Raw genomic sequence first — 20,948 nt, forward strand, 5'->3', positions numbered from 1 at the left:
GTATACTACAACTACAACTACTCCTCCGCTACTAGCAAAGTGCTACTGCTACTGTAGTAGTAGTAGGATTCTGGAGGACAGGAGAGGAGAAGAGGGGAATTGCCTCTCCGGGAATCCTAATCCAACGCATTCGGACCGGCACAAGCCTTCAAAACAGGACTCCAGATCCACTGCACCAAAAACTTCTGACCCCTGACCCCTCCTCCCCTACATGTTGTACGTCCTTTCCTCTCTGTCCCTCATCACCTGCCCAATGTACCCTTCCCCGCCCTCGTCCCGTACAGCCCCTCGCACAGGTCCCTGATCTCCGTCGGTGCCGTGGGGGTCCTCCTCCGCTTACCACGCGTTCACCAGTGGGTTCGATGCCAGCTCCGCCAGCTCGTGCCCGACCAGCTTATCATCCACATTCGGAGGGGCACTGCTTCCCGGAGTTGCCCACCCAGGCGTACGGTAGCATGTAGCCCACTACGGATAGGAAGGTGAAGTAGTGGAAGCCGCAAACGGCCCGGCAGAAGTCCTGGACAGTGACGTCCCCGGAGGTGAGGATGAGGTAGATACGGTTCTTGTGGTCGACGAGGAAGGGCTTCGATCGGACCGCGGCAGCGATGACCTGCTGCATGGAGAGGCAGGTGAGGTGGGTGCCTTGGGAGCAGCGGGTGTCGGAGTACTCCCCGGTGACGAGGACAGAGCTGGAGATGTTGGCGCCGGTCTGGTCGGTGTAGAGGGAGACGGTGTGCCACCACTGGGAGACGGAGGGGGAGGGAGCGGCGCGGCGATCGGAGGTGGAGATGGAGAGGAGGAAGTCCTTGATGAGGAGCTGGTGGGAGGCGGCCTGACGGGTATTTTACATACGTGCAAGCTAAAAAATATCGAATTACACCCGTTCACTGCAAGTATACAGATCAACTAGTAGTTTAGGGTATATATCGGGTCGATCCCACAGGGAAGAGTGAACAATTACCGGTATTACTAAAGCTTCTCTATTATTTAGACTATCAATGAATTATAACAAATTTATCCTACTGAAATTATACAAAATAACAAATAAATGCTCCTTAGGTTGTAGTATCCCTAACTACTCATGCAAGTGTTATATTTGGATCATTGAGTACTACATCTAGGCTAATTATGGTGTAATTTCCTTATGCATTTGAATCCTACTTTCGTAGTGAATCAATTATACTTATAACTAATCCATACCTATTCTCATGGTTATGAAATTAGCTACAAGTTCATTTCTTCAGTGAAATTACATGAAATGAATCACTAAAAACCACATAGGTGCACCTCTACTTTCGTGAGTGTACTCCCTATGTTTAGCACTTATTGAACTAATGTTAAATCTCAATTTTCATTGCAGAAATAACACCTTAGATAATCACAATTAATGGTACCAGATTAATCATGATTTAAAGAGCTAAAGTGCTAAATAACTTGCTCAAATCATAGCAGTTAAATAGCCAAATGATAAACACTAACAATCATAGAAAGTTCAACCAAACCCAAGGCATAAACTTTAAAAACACATAATAGACATAAATTCCAGAACTTGCATATTAACTATATTTAAGAATCCAATACAAAAGATAAAGAGTTGGAGAAGAGATAACCCATGTCATTTGAGCTTCAACTTCTCTTTCTTCATCTCCATTTTCATCCTAATCTAGCCATTATACAAGAATGGATGAACTACACTTACTACACTATCCTACACTAAGGAAATGGAAGAACTACATTTCTGCACTCTTCAAGCTTCTCCCATATGTTTTTAGACCTCAAATGTCTCTGCATATAAGCTGATGAAAAGTCCTTCCCTTACCAGTCAAAAATTTCTGCTATGATTCTCCAAATCTGAATTTGTTAAGGGAGTCAAAAATAATGGCTTTTGACTTGGAACCTTGGCTATATCTCTTCCTTATGTCTTCTGAAGCATGTGCAGCCTACGTTTTCTCTCCAACTCTAGCTGGAAAGTAGTGTGAAGATGAGAAAAATGGCTAAGCAAATTACAGAAATTCGGCTGCCAGACACGTTTTTACTTTTGACCTCACTTCAACTGCATTTTTCTCCATGATGAAGGCCGAACTGGCTTTTGTGCAAAACACAAAAGTTGTAGCCCTTTGAATTAGAGTTCCAATGCTTCAAGAATCATCTAATTTGGAGATCGGTGGACGGAGATATGGTCAAAATACCATAGACTGGTCAATTCTGGGCTTCAGCTTTCGACCATCCAGATAAGTTTCTGATTTTCGACCTTTTGACCAAGAAAACGGCTGAATTGGACTTTGATGTCTTCATACCAAATGTAGATATATCTCTTAGCTTCAAAATGGTACCAAGATCACCTTGATCCGATCATTGTAGCTCCTGATATAGTCAAAATACGAAAATATGTCTGAGTTGTCAAAGCTGACTTTTTTTGATTTTTGTCCTCAAATTGCATTTCTTCCTTTTACACTTCATATTTTATTTTCCCCACTTTAATCCATCTTCAATCATCCAAATATCTTCTCAATGCACTTCATTTGATGATTGAATCATTAAACCTACAAAATATGAAGTTTTTCCCATAAAAATCCATAAAATGCAATATTTAGCCAATTTAACATAAAATGTAGATTTTTACCAAAACCTTAGTTATTTTAGTTATAAAACTAAATAATCAAACCAAAATTAACTAATAAAACACACTAAAAATACGTAAAATAAACCCTTGTCACGGCCCACCAGTCGTACCAGATGAGGTAGATGTTGATCGGGGAGGAAAGGGTGAGGCCCATGTTGTAGCGAAGGTTGACCAAGTCAGAGGAGCCCTCAAATTTCTTGGAGGCGGAGAGGGACTTAGGGGCAAGCTTTGGGTTGAAGTAGGAGTCCGATTGTGTTTGGGAGAGTCTGCTGCTTAGCGGAGGAATTGGAGGCGGCAGCAGCAGCATTGTTGAAGGAGATGATGGTCGTTGCTTCTTCTCCTCCTCCTCCTCTTACTGCTGTTTTAGTAATCAACATTTTGTGTATAATTTTTTTTTAATGTCACTTCTTTTTAATTTTTGTTACAGCCACACCATTGAAATTCCAAAAATACGCCTTTTGGTTGCTCAATTAGGAGCTTGAAGGAAATTGTGCGGTGGCTCCGCCGCTGAGTTCCTTGATTGAAACCGAAATATAAGTTTAAGGATCAAATTGGCTAAAAATAATATATAAGGACTAAATCGACGGGGAAAAAAAGTTTAGGGACTAAATTGGCCATTTTCCCTATTACGAAAGTCAAATCACATAAGGATGGCAACCGGAGCAAATGAATTGGGGGGAGGGAGGGGCAGGGGCAAGGGAATTTTCTCCTTTATTTTAGATGGAGCTGGGATGAGGATACCCCACTCCATCCCTACAGTGTCCCTGGATACTAAAATAAAGTTTAAAAAAAATAAATATCTCTATATAATTTTATACATAGATACATAGACACAATATAACTACATATTAATAATGATAACTACATATATATTATAATATATATGCATATATTATAATATGATAGCTAAAAATATCATAATTTGTATGATAAAATGATGACTTGGTTAATTTTAGTTTACTTGACTTTTTTACATGTTGTAAGTTGTTTACCAAAAAATAAAAACAAATATGATGGTTTTACGTTTAAATTTGCTGTCAATGTTATAACCACACATCAATAATATATGCATATATATTATAATTTGAGAACTAGAAATATCATATTTTGTATGATAAATTGATGATTTGGTATTTTTAGTTTACTTAATTTTTTTTACCTATTGTAAGTTGTTTACCAAAAAATAAAAACAAATATGATGGTTATAAGTTAAAGATTTGCTATTAAAAATGGAGAAATGAATTAAAGACATAAAAATAATTTTTAAGCTTGATTTCATATTGAATATTTAGCTAAGAATCTAAAGAATGTTTACAAGATTGCTATTGATGTTATATATACGGGTCAAGGGGTTAGCCCCTTAAACCAGGAAAATAAAGAAAATAAATTAAAATGAAAGCATAAAGGTTAGGAAGTGGGTCGCAGTCGGATTGCCACTCAGTTAGAGTGTTAGTTTAGGCGGTAATACCGGCCATGGATGGTTAGTATAACCAGAATAAATAAAACAAATAAATGAATATGAATATGAGGCGGCTCAGCCGACCATTTGACGGAATGAGATTGAATATGAGAATATAAGAAAACTTACAGGATATGAATCTTGCACAAAGCTTGCTTCCTTGTTTGATTCTAAAAACTAAAAACTAAACTAGTTTCTAGAGAGAAGGGAGAGGTTTCTTCAAGCTAGAGAGAGAAGTAAACTTGAAGAATTGTGTTCTGAAAGGTGTGTGGATTGTGTTGGGTTTGAGGGGTATTTATAGCAAAATTTTCGTGTTGCTACAGTATCAGCTACAGTGATTTTTACTGTTTGCTACAGTCGCGCTACAGTGCATCGTTTGTCTTTTGTTGCCGTGTTTGCACGGTAACTTGCCGGACTGCTACAGTACTTTCGGGGGTACAATAAAAATAATTTTTTCTGAATTTTATTCCGATTGAGCCAGCTTGAATGTTTCTAGAAGCATTTGTTCAGCAAATCATTGCTGACAATTCTTCCGATGCTTCTTTGATCCATTCCTTGTAATATTGTGTATTGACTCCTTATTTGTCAAGCAAGTATTTGTTGAGAATCATTCTTTGAATATTTCTTTTTTGCATGAAGCATTGTTCTTTCAATGTTTGTATCGAGTAGTTTGAGTTTGCTACCCCAATGTGATTGTATCTGTGGGTGTTGTAGCAAGGGATTCTTTCACCAGTATCCCTGTTAAAGTATATGATGTCAAAGTTTCTGATTTTGGATTCTTTACTCTCGTTTTCGAGATAGTGATATTCCGTCCAGAGATGTGAGAAAGTATCATCTCTGAGTTTGATTTGGAAGGATTGAGTAGTAGGATCTTCAGGAATTAGAAATGGATTTTCATCTTCTTCAGTTTCCTGGATCCAGTTTATTGTTGAAGTCTCATCAATTGGTTGGAATTGATTTGAGATTGTTTCATCAGGCACCCAATTTGTAGTAGATTCTGCAGGTATCCAATTTGAGGATGATTCCTCAGGGATCCACTCCCAATTAGCTTGATTCTGATTTGATGATGTTTGGCACTCATTAGTTTGATTGCTGGATATTTCTCCATGGGAGGTTTGTTCCCAAGTAGAGTATCCATCGAAGAGACAGTTTTTCTCTTCTGAATTGTATGATGATGAATTTTCTTCACCTGCCATGTTTCTGCACAAAGAAGTAGTTAGTTTAAAGAGTATAGGATTAAAAAGTTGGGATATTATCCCTTTATAGATAATTTGGAAAGGGACTAATTGGTTGAGAAAGGATGTTCCTAGAATGATATGGTTAGTCAAATACTTAGTTAAAAAGAAGGTATCTGAGAATTGATTTTGTATATTTGAAAATTTGAATTCAATATTAAGCTTGGGATTGTTGGTTTTTCTAAGAGTTTCTAAAAATTGGATTGGAATACGGTTTTCAGGAATATAGTTTTGGTTTGTCCCTGTATCAAATAGGGCTTTGGTTTCGATTACATAATTACCAATAATTAGTAATCGTATTTGGATAGAATATTCCTGAAATAACTAAGAATTGTTATTCAGGTTCACAAGATTGGTTGTTTCTTTTTGAGGATTCCGAATAAGAAATTTGTCAAGGATTTCTAGAAAATTCTGGAGTTTTGATTTGCAAAGATTTTGTTTAGGGATTTTGAAATTATCTTTTTCTGGAATATCGAAGAGAAGATTTTTGATCATATCTTGGTTCAGGTAGGGTTGTCTTGTGATGTTGAGAAGAAGGTTTTGGTATTTGACCATAGGTCCTTCTTTTTCATCTTCATCACTGGTGGTTAGGGACGAAGATGTTGGAATATAATTGTCATATTTTTTTCTCGTTCAAATTTGTCAGCATCTGATTCGATCAAAAGATTTGATAGTTGGGCTTTGAATTGGCCTGCTAGTTCTAAGATATTGAATTTTTGGTAATGTCTAGATTTTTTGAAAGTGGATAAGGCTGGTTGTTTTGTAAAAGAGAAAGGTCTTTTAAGACTTATAGGTTTGGCCTTGGTATGATAGTTGAATAACCCATGCTATTTGTAAGAAGGTCCAAGATTTCCTTCTTGGACTTGTTCTTCTGCCGGTTGTTTGAGAAACCAGCCTGCTTGTTGGTTCTGTTCATAAGTTATTTCTTCTCAAGACTTAATCTTCTTGTATTGGGATATGAGAAGGCCTTTGAAGAAATTTCTGTTATGAACCTTGTCTCTGTCGGATCTTGTCAGGAATATATGTTGATACCTACTGGAGTTTGGGAATAGTTTTGATGAATGTTGTTGGGCTATTCCTGAATCATTATTAGATGTGAAGTCCAGGATAGATATAGTATTGAATTCCATTATTTCTGGGAAGATGTTCCTGTCTTGTATATCAGATTCATTCTTGTTGATTGTGACGAAGATGCTCTGAATAATATTTTCGTCTTCTATGATGAGATGTTCTTCCCATCATTCTTTGAATTGCCCAATAAATCCTATGAATAGGATATGAGCAGCTAACTGTTTGTAGTCATGTGATGTTTGATCAAGCATAGCTGTAGTTGTCATCTGTTGAGATACCATAAGAAGATGGTATTTGAATGTTCCATTTATGCTCCATTCGTCTATATTATATGAATGCTGAAGGATATTAGGCTTTGTTTTGAAATATCAAAATGAATTGTTTGAGGACGGTATAAATTTTGGGTGTTTTCTTGGTTGGGAGTATAACCTTGTAAGAAAGGGTTTGCAAATCGTTCATTTAGGGTAGAAGACCCTCGGAAGTTTTGTATGACCCTAACCAAGGTGGTTCTTTGAATTTTCAATCTTGACTCGAGAATAAGAAAGGATTGTTCAATCCAGACGGGACGAGGGGTTAGCCCCTTAAACTAGGAAAATAAATAAAATAAATTAAAATGAAAGTATAAAGGTTAGGAAGTGGGTCGCAGTCGGACTGCCACTCAGTTAGAGTGTTAGTTTAGGCGGTAATACTGGCCATAGATGGTCAGTATAAACAGAATAAATAAAACAAGTAAATGAATATGAATATGAGGTGGCTCAACCGACCATTTGACGGAATGAGATCGAATATGAGAATATAAGAAAACTTATAGGATACGAAGTTTGCACAAGACTTGCTTCTTTGTTTGATTCTAAAAACTAAAAACTAAACTAGTTAGTAGAGAGAGAAGGGAGAAGTTTCTTCAAGTTAGAGAGAGAAGTAAACTTGAAGAATTGTGTTCTGAAAGGTGTGTAGATTGTGTTGGATTTGAGGGGTATTTATAGCAAAATTTTCGTGTTGCTACAGTACCTCGCTACAGTGATTTTTACTGTTTTGCTACAGTACCACTACAGTGCATCGTTTGTCTTTGTTGTCGTGTTTGCACAGTAACTTATCGGACTGCTACAGTGCTTCCGGTGTTACAGTAAAATTTTTTTTTAAAATTTTATTTCGATTGAGCCAGCTTGAATGTTTCTAGAAGCATTTGTTCAGTAAATTATTGCTGACAATTCTTCCGATGCTTCTTTGATCCATTCCTCGTAATGTAAATCTAAAAACTAGTGTGTAGAGAGAGAGGAGAGTTTCTTCAAACCTAGAGAGAAGGAAGAGTTTGAAGAATGGTGTTCAGAATTGTGTTCTGAAAGGTGTGTGGATTGTATTGGATTTGAGGGGTATTTATAACAAAATTTTTGTATTACTACAGTACCCACTACAGTGATTTTTACTATTTGCTACAGTGTACAATACCGCTACGGTGCATCGTTTGTCTTTTGTTGTTGTGTTTGCACAGTAACTTGCCGGACTGCTACAGTACTTTCGATGCTACAGTAAGAATGATTTTTTCTAAATTTTGTTCTGATTCAGCCATCTTTAATATTTGCTTGTATTTTTAACAGATTATCGCGGATAACTCTTGTTTTGTCTCCTGAATCGTTTTGTCATATTCAAGCGTTTGCATTCCCCATTCCTTGAGCCAATGTCTGTTGAGGATTAATCTTTGAATTTTTCTCCGCTTCATGAAGCTTAGATCTTTCAAGCTTCGGACGGTATTATTTCTTGATTTTGCAGTAATGTTGTCATGTTCATGCCTGAGATGTGGAGGGATTCGTTGACCCGTCTCTGTGTTGTAGAATACAACATCAAAGTACCTAATCTTGTCTTCCTTACACTCCTGTTTGTAGGAATAATAATCTTTTGAAATATGCATTATTGTACTATCAACAAGTTTGGTTGGAATCTAGTTGCTAATTTTTTTGGATGTTCAGCTCGTCATTTTCTTGTAAAACAGAATTTGTTAGTTTAAATGGTTTAGAGAAGGGTAGGAGGGCATTAGGATCAAGGAGTTGGGGTATTATGCCCTCCTCTGTGGTTAAGTAAAGAATTAGTTGTCGAATAAAGGATATTCCTAATATGACATTGTTGGTTAGTTTTTTGGCTAGAAAAAAGGTATTTGAGATTGATATAGAGGAGAACTGGATTTGAACATCTATTAGTTTGAAACTAATTTCAAGCTTAGCTCCATCAGCTCCTCTAAGAACTTCTTTGGCTTTTTCAAAGAATTGGGATGGAACAAGATCTTCAAGAATACAGCTTTGATCTGCCCCATTGTCAAATAAGGTTTCAGTTTCGATTACATAATTATTGCTAATCAGTAAACGAACTTGGACCTAGTGATCTTTGCTTTCCTTGGGTTTTTTTTGATAATCGGTTTAAGAATTCAGTATCATCCTGGATATTTGAATCAATAGGTTCTCTGATTGGTACTAGGTTTTGAAGAACAAGGTTGTTTAGCTTTGATTGCCCTAATTTCTTTTTTGAGAAGATCAATTTCTGTTTGGAGATTTTGAAGGGTCAGGGGTTTGGTAGGTTTGGAAGGAAACCTATCAAGAATGTTTGTGAGATTATAGGTTTTGAGATGTCTTGGGTCTTTGGTTAATGGATTCAAAGAGTTGAGGCTTGGTTCAAGAATTCTTTGAATTTGTTCAGGTAGAGTTATTTTTTCTCTTTTTCAGGAATATCTTCAATGATGTCAAGGAGAAGGTTTTGGTCCCTGGTCAATACAATGATTGTATGACCTTCCTTTTCCGCTTCATCATTTGTAGTTTGGGAGGAAGATGATGTTGAGATATCATCATCTAGTTGATTGATATAATCTTCTTCTCGTTTAGAATCATCAGTATCTGATTCAATCAGAAGATTTGATATATGGGTTTTGATATGGTATTCTAGATCTAAGATATTGATTTTTTGGTTGAGTTTGCAATATCGGGTTATATGTCCGGGTTTGTGGCATTTGTGACAGATAATTGGAGATGGGGGTCTGGTGATTTGTGGTGGTTGTATAGGAAGTGTTTGTTTATTGGGCTGGTATCTCGTTTTGTAATAGGAGGGTTTTTCAAGGTGTTTTGTAGGTTTGGATCTTCTATTGGGTTTTTTTGTAACAATTTGCTAGCCCAAACAGTTCGCAGAAGGATCCAAGGTTTTTTTTTCCTTTGGGCTCGATCATTTGCAAGTTGTCTGAGCATCTTGTCTTGTCGGCATACTTTGAGTGCCACCTATTGGATTTGACTGGTTAACTATCCATAAGTTATTGTTTCCCATGGCACAGTCTCATTGTATTGAGTTCTAAGCTCTTCTTGAACTAGGTCTCGCAATGATTTAGGAAGGCCATCAAGGAATTTTTCTTTCCAATAGGCTTTGTTTCCGTCTGATCTTACATTAGGAATGTATCCTTATACCATCTGAAGTCTGAGAGGCTTTTGCATTTGAGATTGTTTAGCAGCTCCGAGGATTTTTTCCTGAATATTCCTGGATCACCGACGAATGTTTTTGCAATAGTGAATACTAATATTGCCACCGCATCTGAGATGGTGTCTCCATCCTGAAGAATTGGTTCACCATTAATATCAATTTGACTGCATTAAGAACACTATCCTTGTCTTCTGTGGTGAGGTGTTCATCCCACCATCCTTTAAATTGTCCAGTAAATCTTGTAATTAGGATATGAGCAACTAATTGTCGGTACAGCTATGTGATGTTCGATAAGCTGTTACCACCATTGTCATTTGTTGAAGAATTGTAAGAATGTTGTATTCTGACACCCCATCTATGCTCCATTCATATTTGTTGTTTGCATTATATGAATTTTGCAAGATGTTAGGTTTTTCTTCAAGAAGGATATCTTGATAGGTAGCTCTGGAGTAGTATAGTTTTTGTGGATTTTTTCAATTGGTAATTTGGTTTTGTGAAGAAGAGGGTTGTAGTTTGTTTATAACCAAAGATTCTTGGAATTCTTCTTTGGTTATTGTACAAGCTGATTGGCTAACACTTGCGGATCCTTGATTGTTTGATCCTTGTTTGGATGTTGGGGTAGAAAAGGATTATTCTATTTTGGCTATTCATTTTTTTAATTGGATTAATGGTTTGATTTGGAGGTATGGAATTTGGTTGGTATTTCATGAGGTTTGAAAAGTGGGTTTGATGAGGAGGTGTTTGTAGAAGGAGTTTTAGGAATAGGCCTGGTTAGGAGATATTCTCCAAGTGTTTGTAAGTACTTGTTAGTGTAGTTATTCTGTTCGTAGATCCCCTGAATGTCCTTGCCGTTGACTGTTTCTTCATTTTGGGCAGTTTTGAGCTTGAATGGTTTGGCATTGATTTCTGTTGACTTGTATGAGAAAGTGATTGATTTTGGTGGCGGAAGTTCTGCTTGAATTTCTCCTTCAGTTGGTTGTCACCTTTTTACCATTTTGTTGTTTGAGAAAAAGGATAATCAATCCCGTTTCTTTGTGAATATACTTCGAATCAATCAAAGAACTGAATATGTTGTTTTGTTCTTCTGAGAAATCCATAGAATTCTTCTTATATTTTTTGTCGATGTTGTCCCTTGTATTTGTCAAAGAACCATGTTCTCTTGGCATGGTTGTATTCTGCTTAAAATTCTGTCTTGAAATCTTGTTTGTCAATTTGGTATTCCATAGTAAGTACCCTCAATTCATCAAGTTGAGGATGACTGTCTGTTATGGAGGAATATGTAGGAGATCTAGGAAGTCCTTCTTGATTCGGATCATCAGATGATCCATCTTGGATTTCTGAAGGGGTAGGCCTGCTGGTTGCATACCTTGCTTGTGGAATTTTAGCAGAGAGATCTAGATCTTGAAGTCGGGTTGAGATAGAAGAAATCAGTGGCCTATGTGAGAACCCGGAAAAATTCTTTAGTTTAGGCATTATTTTATTCCTTTGCACACGTTTTCTATATTTTCTTTATTATATTAATTTTATAGATATTTTATAAGTAAATATAGTTTTTAAATTATTTTTCTAGTATAAGTTATTTTATGAGAAATTAGGAGTGTATATTGGACGTGGGACCCGCTAGTGCGTTAAGTGAGAGAAATTCGGCCAATTAGGGTAAGTTTTGCATAAAGAGATTTAATTACTAGGTGTTAGGAGATAATTAGAGGTTACCTAGATAGATTAACCATGGGGAGACAAGAAGAAAGTTTAAGCATAAAAAGGTGCCAAGTGTCACTTTCCTATTCAAAGTTGGACTTGCCTAACTTTTTACCTTTACTAAAACTTCAATTTTGACCCAAAAATCATCTTCATTTCCAACCTCTTGGCCGAACCTCTTAAGGAGAGAAAAGAGAGAAAGCTTGAACTTTCATCTTCCATTTCTTGCTTAATTCTTGAAATCCAACTGATTGAATCTTGAATTTGTCCACAAAAGTGACTTGCTAAGCGAGTTTCAAGGTATTGGTGGAGTTGGTTTGGAGGAGGAACCTCTAAACTACTACCTTTCTTGAGGCGTTAAGGTATTTTACTTGGAAACTTATTCTTTGTTCCTAATAATGGTAAATTAGTGACTTATGGTGGCTAAATAGGTTGTTTTATGGAAGATTTCATGGATTAAAATGGAGTTAGATAAATTTCTGATTTTTTGGGGATTTTTCTGTTTTCATGTGATGGTTATGGTTGGCCTTGGATTAGTAGCTCTAAATTGTGTTAAATAGAGCTCTTGTGCGTTAATTGCGGTTATTTGCGAAAAATTTCAGCTTGTGCGGAAAATTTCAGATTTAGGGCTTCTAATTAGGGCTTTACTATGGTTGGTTGTTGAGCTTCTAATTGGCTATGATTAAGGGGTATTGTGACCCTAATGAAGTGTGTTGAATGGCCTATAAATTGTTTGTGTGCTTGTGGTCGTTTTGGATGAATTTAAATGGTTGTTTGTAGGATGAAAAATCTAAAATTTTAGGGGAAATGTGTCCAAATGTTGAGGATATTGGATTCTTGTGAGTTTAGGTTGAGGTTGAATAGAAATGAAAGGTTTTGGGGTTTGTTTCTACTTTTAACCCTAAATGTTATGTATTTTCCATTCCAAGCTATATTTGATTTTGCCTTAATTGTTCATTTAAGAGGTATTCGACTCGTGTCCGAGTCTCAATTGTGCTTTCTTGATTGTTATAGGGCGTGCCGGTGATTCGAGGCTTACGTCGGGCGAAAACTTGTGAAATTGCTTTGTTTGACTTGGTGAGTGTACTACTCACATGATTGTTATTCCGTGGCTTTATTGTACTTGAAATCTGTGATTGGACTACTTGTAATTACTGTTTATGCTAGATGAGACGAGGGTGTACTTTGCCACTCTCGTATTCCATGGCTTATTTGACCGTTTACTGTATCACTTGGAATTCTCTTGATTGTACTTGATTTGGTGTCGTTTGGACGTGTATCACTTGGAATTCTCTTGACCGTTTACTCAAAACATGCTAGATGAGAGTTGGTAATCAATTGACTCGAGCCAGCAAGGGTTTGGTCGAGAAAAATTGACAAGCCATGGGGACTGTTTTGTGGATCTTTGGGTATGAGACTCTTGATTCCGGTATACTTGAGTATTACCATTTCTGTTCTGATTGGTGTTCGGGCTCGGTAAGGGGTATGTGTGGTGGACGGAAATCGGAGTAAAGTGGGGTCTACGGTAATGGTTACTCTTAAGCGTTGATGGAGAGTCAACGAGGTGAGATCAAGTACGGCAAAAGGGGAAGAGGGCTCTTGAGAGCCGTCCGTATCCTTTTACTCTCTAAATGATGTATGATGGTTGTTCCTGCTTATTTGATGAATGTATTTGACATAAGTAGCATTGTGTTTTGGTGATCCTTGAATGCTTGAGTGATGGTACCTCATTGGGCGAAAGCTCACCCCGTTAACTTTGTTTTCCTTACAGGAACCCATCTTTTGGAACAATGATCATTTTGAAGAATGAATAGAGCTAGTATAAATACTCTTTTGTATAGCTCATCGGGAGTTGGAAAACCCTAAATGTACCTTGATTCAAATATTTCCCTTTCGATTTGTAAATTACAAACATATGTGTATAAAACTGTTTAATCGTGTTCATGCATTATATTTGGTTTGGAAATGTTAATTCTCCGGAGTAATATAACGTTATCTGTATTCGATTGGGTTCCGTTTGGATTGTGACGTGGCGGTCACTATTCACTTTCAGTTTCGATTTTCATTTTTTCATTTTGTGATTGTTGGATCGTTTTGGAGCACTAATATATATATTTCAGAACGTTTTAGTTTGTGTATTACCGTATTAGTAGTCCTGACGAGAGTTGGGCAGGCAGTTCGCTAACCCCTTTAGTATGCCTTAGGGGAAGGTGGGGCTGTCACAGTTGGTATTAGAGCCTAGGTTAGAAATAACCTGGGCGAACACGAAACCTGATTCTTAGAACTTTTAGGGATTGTGTTAGAGTGTGTTTAAGTATGACTACTCTGTCTAAGTTGTAAACTGTGGATATCCTTATAGGTCATGGACGGAGCTAGTGTGAGCGGAGGTGGGCCACCTTGGAGGCATTTTCGCGTCGTCGCTTATGAGAAGAGGCCCGGAGGACCGATTTGGCACTGGAGCACGGCTAGTCGAACTAGGCGCTGTTGTCATTGCCAGCATTACTCCTACGCTGACCATGTGGTCGTGGCCGTGTTAGATGAGAGGAGGAGGTTCAGGCGTGCCGCCGCCAGAGATCACACTGAGTTGCAGCGTGTTAGGGGCATCATGAGAATGCAGGCGGATCGAATTCGGGAGCTACAGGGGGACGTAGCCATGGAGCAAGAGCGGACGAATGCTCTTAGAGAGCAGTTACACGTAGCTAACAGCCGTCTCACCAGGGTGGTCCGGGAGGTTAGAGACCTGCCCGGTGGTATTATTAACGAGTGTGAGGCGCTAATCCAGGGAGTGATTGGCGCTAATGTGCCAGGGGGAGTTCCGGGCGATGGAGCTCCAGGCGAGGGAGGCGCCCCTAGTTCTAGCTCTGGGGAGGAGTCGGTTGGCTCAGTTGAGAACTAGGTTAGAGTTCCCTGGGCCGTGTTTTGATCCCGTGTGAGGGGTACCTAGGACAAGCTCTCTGTTAGCGGTTTTTGTGTTTTGGCCTAGCTTTGTATATTGTCTTTTTGGAGGACCCCTTTAGTTTCATGGGATTACTTTTGTATGTACTTGACTGACTGCTCCTGTATAATTGTTTGAAACAGTTATGTGTTCTATATATAAATGCTTTATGTGTATATATGCCTTATGTGCTGTTTACTTTTGGTTAATTGTTCATGCTTATATGTCTATACTTATGTGCCCCTTTAACATTATACCTGTGTCTCGACCTTAGTTTGACTTAAATCAATGGAGGGCACTCGTAGTGGACGAGGCCGTGGGCGTGGAGTTAGGCAACCCATGACTGAAGGGGGTACTAGGGCCACCACGTCTGAACCAAACCCTAAACCTAGGGTTGATCCTAATATCCAAATAGCTGCTGCTATGAAGCAAATGACTGACTTGTTAGCCCATGTAGTGCAACACCAGGGCCAACATCCTGTCCAGCAACCTGAGAACCCTGACAATCCAGTAGAGGGTGAAGATCGGGCCCTCGAGAGATTTCAAAAGTTCTCTCCACCAAAATTTCTGGGAGGGCCAGATCCAGACGTGGCCGAAAGGTGGTTGGAGAAAATGATAGACATTTTTGCCGCCCTACTCTATTCAGAGGAAAGACAGGTTACTTTCGTTGTCTTCCAGTTGGAAGGGGCCGCCCGTTCTTGGTGGAATGTGATACGGATGAAGTGGGACTGGGAGCAAACACCAAGAACATGGGTAAATTTCATGAGGGACTTCAACACGAAATACTTTTCACCTCATGTCCAGGAAAAGAAGGAGGACGAGTTCATTAGGCTCCGTCAAGGGACTCAAACGGTGGCTGAGTACGAGAGCCAGTTTACTCGATTATCCAAGTTCGCCCTTGAACTCATTCTGACAGAGCAAAGGAGAGTTCGACGTTTTATTCAGGGGCTAAATGTGGAAATTTAAAAGGATCTGGCGGTAGCCCAGATCAATACCTTTAGTGAACCTGTGGAGAAAGCTTTGCGAGTTGAAAATGCAAGGCTTCAAGTTAGGAACTTTCAGGTGAAAAAATAGGGATTTTCTGTGAGTAGTTCGACTCAAGGGGATAAAAGTGCCCCTCCCAAGTTTGGAAGGGGAGCCGGAGGAGGAAGGCTACCGTGAATGGCACGAGGGACTCCGCCAAGAGGTGGTCAAAATGGATGGGTCCCACAGAAAAGTGCCTCACAGGGAAGTTCGGCCTCGATTTCTCGTGGACCGTGTGGATTTTGTGGGAAATCAAACCACACCGAGGACAATTGTTGGAGGAAGGAAAGAAAATGCTTACGCTGTGGGAGTGCGGAGCATCAAATAGCCAATTGCCCGGTGTTACCTCGGGAGGCGAGAGGAACCACCCAATCATCGAAGGCCAACTCAGGGTAGTCCAAGGTGGAAGGGACAAAGCTGAAGGTGCCAGCTCGGGTATACTCCCTTGAGCAACATCAAGTCCTTGATTCATCTGGGGTCGTAGAAGGTACAATCCCTATCTTCCATCGTCTAGCAAGGATTTTGATAGACCCCGGTGCTACCCATTCCTTTGTTAACCCCGATTTTATGTGCGAAATTGATATAAAACCTGTTAGTTTGCCTTATGACTTGGAAGTTAGTACTCCTACAGGGAATCAACGTTTGATTACTGGTATGATGTATGCTAATTGTGAAATTTGGGTAGGAGAGAGGAAACTTTTGGGGAATCTTATAATCCTAACTATTAAGGGGTACGACGTTATATTGGGTATGGACTGGTTAGCTAAATACGATGCACAACTTGACTGTAAGAGAAAAGTGGTGGAATTTCGTATACCGGGGGAGGCGACTTTAAGGCTAGATGTAAGGGGTAGTCTAGCCTCATCTGCATTGATTTCGGGTATTCGGGTTAGAAAACTACTGAATAAAGGGGCACAAGGGTTTGATAAGTTGAAGGTAGAAGATGTATCAGTAGTGAGTGAATATCCGGATGTATTTCCTGATGAATTAGTAACTTTACCTCCGGAGAGAGAGATAGAGTTTAAGATTGACCTATTACCGGGGATGTCACCTATCTTTAAGACCTCCTATCGAATGGCACCTGCTGAACTAAAGGAGTTGAAATTGCAGTTGCAGGATTTGTTGGAGCGTGGGTTTATTCGTGAGAGTGGATCTCCTTGGGGGGCACCTGTGCTATTTGTTAAGAAGAATGATGGAACTTTGAGATTATGTATCGACTATCGGGGATTAAACGATATGACCTTTAAGAATAAATACCCACTACCCCATATCGATGAACTGTTTGACCAATTGCAAGGTGCGGTGGTCTTTTCAAAGTTAGATCTCCGACAGGGATATTATCAGTTATTAATTAAGAAGGAAGATGTACCAAAGACTGCCTTCAATTCTAGATATGGGCATTTTGAGTTTGCGGTCATGCCCTTTGGGTTGACCAATGCCCCTGCCGCCTTTATGGATTTGATGCATCGGGTTTTCAAACCCTACCTGGATCGATTTATTGTAGTGTTTATTGATGACATTTTGGTCTATTCAAAAACTCGTGAGGAACATGAGCAGCAATTGAAGTTAGTTTTACAAACCCTAAGAGATCACCAGCTATAAACTAAATTTAGTAAATGTGAATTTTGGCTGGAGAAAATTTCTTTCTTGGGACTTGTGATTTTGAAAGAGGGTATCACTGTGGATCCTACGAAGGTAAAGGCAGTGACTGTGAGACCCCGGTCAGTTCTTCTTTGATATTAGGTGATATTCATTATTTGTGCGGTAAAATTTGGGGTTTTAGGGTTAATTAGAAAACCCTGAGTTGGGGTTAGGATTGAAACCCTAGTTTTTGTATTAATCATAAGTTCGAGTAGTGGTTAAAGTTAGTTATGCTAGTGTGTATGTTTTCGTGCGGGTAGTAGAGGATTTGATCCATTTTATATTGGTTAAGTAAGTTCAAAAGGTAGACAACCTCAGACTAGTAAACCCTCTAGTGTTCCAATAGATTAGAAAGCTTAAGTTGGGTTCCAATAGATTAGCAAGTTGGGTTAAAACCCTAATTTTGCCAATGTTATAAAGGTTGTTGTTTAATTATTTTTATTATGGATAAAGTATGATTAAGTATAGGTGGTTAAGATAGGAGTGTGATTGGTGAAGTGATTAAGTGTGATCAAGTGTTTTAGACTAGATTAAGTTATCATTTATGGAGTAAATTGAAAGATTTTCAATGTTTGAGGGCAAAGGAGTAAGAAAGAGAAAGTAAAGGTTGTAAGGGCTAGGAGGCAATAACCAAGCTTTTATTTGATTGGTGGAAGTGATAAATATCTTCCATAAGCTTTGACTATATTATACCATAGGATTTGTAAGATAATCAAAAGGCAAAAAACAAAACAAAGCCAAAGAGAAAGAAAGAGAGAAAGAGCAGAGAGGGAGAGAAGCTAAGGGAGAGAAAAACTTTTGTTTCTTGCATCTTGTTATCCATTAATCTTGAGTTTGGACATTGGAGGAACAACTTGGAGCTTGGATTTTGGAAGATCAACCTAAGAAACTTGCAACTTGAAGGTAAGTTATCTCTTTTGAAAGTTAAATTTTGGGGCTTTAATCTTGAAGCTATGGAAGTGATGCTTTTGTTGTGATTATGCATTTTTATGGGTTGTATGATGATTATGGAGTAGTTTTATAGTTTATTTTGATTGTTATATTGCTGAATTTGGTAAAGGCTAGGAGGAAAAGGTAGGGTTTCTTGATTCATGATTCATAGAGTTGGCTTGGTTGGATTTTGGCTTGTTAATGGCATCTTTGATGTCTTGATTTCATTTGTATGGTTGGTAAGTAGCAAATTCCAGATTGGTCATGAAACCCTAAGTCAAAGGAAAGTTAGTTTGGTTGGGTTAAGGCTTAAGTGATTAGAGTTTAATTGATTAGGTGGAGAAACCAGTAAAGTTAGTAGGATTAGCACCTAGATTATGGTTAGTATTGGGTAAGTCTTGGGATGATATTGGGAAAGGAATTTCGGTTTTCTTGTAGGGCAAATAGGAGGTGGTTTATGTGTGTTTATTTGGTATGAGTTTGGCTAGGAAGTTTGTACGAGAACCATAAAAACGGACCATGCGTTTGTGACGTTCGAAACCGGCAAACCTGGAAACAGGGCAGTCCACAAATCAGAATTTGGGTTCTATTTTTCTTTAAGCTGCGTGCTGATTCAGAAGTTTCTCAAAACATGAAAGTTGTAGTTTCTTAAGTCCTTAAGGTACCTGGAAAATTTCAGGGCAAACGGATCAGTGTAGCCTGAGTTATAGCCGAAACACTCACTCCTATTTTGAACACTGGATTGTGTTACGTTTTTGAATTTTGCTTCTGACCATACTTTGTCCGTCTTGATAACGTGCAAACTGGGTGTTGATCCCTTCATAATAAATGTAGATCTTGGTCTTAGCTTCGAAACAGTATAAAGTGCATCCAAATCCGAGTTCCGTAGCTTCAGTTATGACCAAAACAAGATCGGTTGTCAGAACTGCCTTCGGATTTGGACAGTTCTGACAGGAACTTTGAACCTCTTTTTCCCTATGCTCCATACTGATTCAGCTTTTGGTCAAAACACAAAAGTTATAGCCTTATAAATAAGCTTTCTACCACCTTTGGAATTTCTTGATTCCAATTTCTGAGTCGTGATTTATGGTCTTTCAAACAGGGCCTGTTTGGTAACCCGAAATGAAATGGCTGGAACTATTTTGCACATTTTTGTCCTAGTTCCATTGAGATCTGGCTTGAGGTGCCTTTATGAAAGTTGTAGCCCTTCTTCTTAGCTTCGCAACGGTACCTCATGCACTTCGATCCGATAATCATAGCCTGAAATTTGATCAAAACAGTTCTAGGTGCCAAATCTGCCGTTTCCGTTGCTGGCCATTTACGTTTTCGTTTGCCGTTTCCGCACTTGCATGTGCCAATTTTGCCGTTTTGCTTGTTTTAGGCATGTTAGTTGCCATTTGTGATATAATGTGATGCAATCATCTATTTCAGACGGTGGTGAGTTAGGCGGAGCCGGTGGGGTCTACTACTAGCTATCCTTCGCGACGTAATTTTCGTACTTTTGCTATCTTGGTTCTTTGAGTAAGTATTCGGGCCATTTTGTATATATGACTTGCTTATGTGTCTAAGGTGAATGAAAGGGTACCTAGGCGAGGGTGTACTTCATCGCACTCGACCTAAACCCTAATTTACATGCATATTTATACATGACATGTTTAAATAAATTATTTTGGGGTTGAACCCCTTGAGCTTGTAGCTCGGGGTGACGTTTGTGAGTTGGGGTCGATCTTCCGACCTAGATGGACTATTCGAGCCAGCCGAGGCTTGGTCGAAACCAGTCCAATCTAGTCTGAGGTCACCAAGTTTGTAGGTTCAAGTTGTGAACCAAGTTTGTAGGTTCAAGTTGTGAACCAAATTTGTGAACCGAGCTTGCGAAGCAAGTTAAATTTCGTTTCGTTCGCTCGAGCAAGTTTGTGAGGTGACTGGCCAGTGAGGGTGATAAGATGTTAGGTGGGAGTACAAGTGGAGTTCTACGGACCTTATTTGTGGTCGACGGAGTGTCGGCAGGAGGTCACGGATGGCAAACGACTTGGCTTTGGAGCCAACTTGTATCCTTCATTTGTATTGTTACTTTTGCACTTGACTTGACATTTTGTGAAATAGTTGTTTATCTAAATATGCAATTTATGATTTTACCCCTGTTTACTTACTAAGCACATAGCTTATCCCGTTTCCTTTGTTTTCCTTAGCAGGGGACGACACGGGGAACTCCTTGGCACATTCACTAGTATAGTTAGGTTTGCTTGTAATAGTTAGACAATTAAGATGGTTATTTTTGTTTTGGTGGTTTGTATAAGGACCCTTCTTAGGGTCTACTTTCTGCTGGTTGTTATCATAATGTAATATAATGGTTTGACTAGCTGCTTTTGGGGATGTAAATAGAACTCTTTTGGAATTGGTTATATTGTGAATAGTACGCTTTTGGTTTATCTAGTTTTTATTGTTTTGAAATTTCGAGTCCTGGCGCGAGCTAGGCAGGCGTCCCGCCGATACCCTAGGGTTCGCCCTTGGGAGAAGCGGGGGCGTCATAGTGACTGAGTGGAAGAGACCTAAAAGTCCCACCGAGATTCGAAGTTTTTTAGGGTTGACAGGTTACTACCGTTGGTTTATTCAGGATTTCTCGAAACTTGCCGGTTCTTTAACCGATTTAACAAAGAAAAATGGCCGTTTTCTGTGGGATGCTAAGTGTGAGGAAAGTTTTCAAGAGTTGAAGCGAAGGTTAACCATGGCTCCTATTCTAGTCTTGCCTAATGGTAAGGATAGTTTCACTGTCTATACTGATGCTTCGAGGGAAGGATTGGGGTGTGTGTGTTAATGCAAAACAAGAACTTGATTGCTTTTGCCTCTAGAAAATTGAAAACCCATGAACAAAACTATCCCATC

At 39.0% G+C, this 20,948-nt stretch overlaps 1 pseudogene; it reads right to left on the minus strand.

Moving 5' to 3' along the window:
* Positions 1–116: 116 nt before the first annotated feature.
* On the minus strand, positions 117–2,930 carry LOC113729110 (protein EXORDIUM-like 5; annotated as a pseudogene).
* Positions 2,931–20,948: the final 18,018 nt, after the last annotated feature.

Source organism: Coffea arabica, chromosome 2e (assembly GCF_036785885.1).
Source record: "Coffea arabica cultivar ET-39 chromosome 2e, Coffea Arabica ET-39 HiFi, whole genome shotgun sequence".
In the NCBI taxonomy this organism is placed as follows: Eukaryota; Viridiplantae; Streptophyta; class Magnoliopsida; order Gentianales; family Rubiaceae; genus Coffea; species Coffea arabica.